Source organism: Gigantopelta aegis, chromosome 6 (genome assembly GCF_016097555.1).
Source record: "Gigantopelta aegis isolate Gae_Host chromosome 6, Gae_host_genome, whole genome shotgun sequence".
Classification (NCBI taxonomy): Eukaryota; Metazoa; Mollusca; class Gastropoda; order Neomphalida; family Peltospiridae; genus Gigantopelta; species Gigantopelta aegis.
Genome location: NC_054704.1, coordinates 50,907,033 through 50,907,999, shown reverse-complemented (window position 1 = coordinate 50,907,999; position 967 = coordinate 50,907,033).

The following is a 967-nucleotide window of genomic DNA, read 5'->3' as shown; positions in this document are numbered from 1 at the left end:
ATTTAATACTGTGAAGTAAGTTCCAGGGGGATGTATGATTTAGGCTGCCAAGTATCAGATGCTGCTAGATTGCACCATTTTGAACCTAAAATTCCAAATGTACCCCCTCCCGCACCCACCCCCCGCTCAAACCTCCAGGGGTTGACACCTATGTTGTGTGTGTGTGTGTGTATATATATATATATATATATATATATATATATATATATATATATATATATATATATATTACCTTTTAGATAAATTTCATGCGTTTTGATTGGTCAATAGCCAATGTATACCACAAGTACACCGTCTCATTTGCGGGAAAATACAGGATTTGTGGAAAAATACAGTCACAATTTGCACGCTCTGGCATCGTTACATAGGGGTATAAAGGGCAGTATCGGTGACTGTCTCCGACTTACAGTTCTTCCACAGAGGTTGACGTTACAATGCCAAAGCTTACAGAAGAACAATGCCGTAACGCTATTGGACGCCATCAAGTAGGTGTAAACCAGGGTGATGTTGCCCGACACATGGGGGTTTGCAGAGCCACTATAAGCAGACTTTGGAAAGACGAATTTCCCTCCAAACCGTTATCCACTTTAATAAACGATATTAAAAGACTCGAAGAAAAAGATAGTACATTTTCTGGATAAAAGTTTGGTCCATTTCGGTGTTTCTTCGATCCCTTTCGGTCCGTTTCGGTGTTTCGTCGGTCTATTTTGGTCCCTTTCGGTGTTTCGTCGGTCCATTTCAGTCCCTTTCGGTCCTTTTCGGTCTTTCATCGGACCATTTATTATTCATGTACTGTTACATCTACCATCTACCTCAAGTACGTTCGATGGGTATCCAGTTTGCAATTTCATTTGAAAATGAAATACAGTCGACATCTTTCCACGAATCCAAGCTGAAGAATTTAGTTTGTTAAAGACACGTTAAAAACTTAACAACTAAAACATAAAATTCATGATTGTCCGGTCAC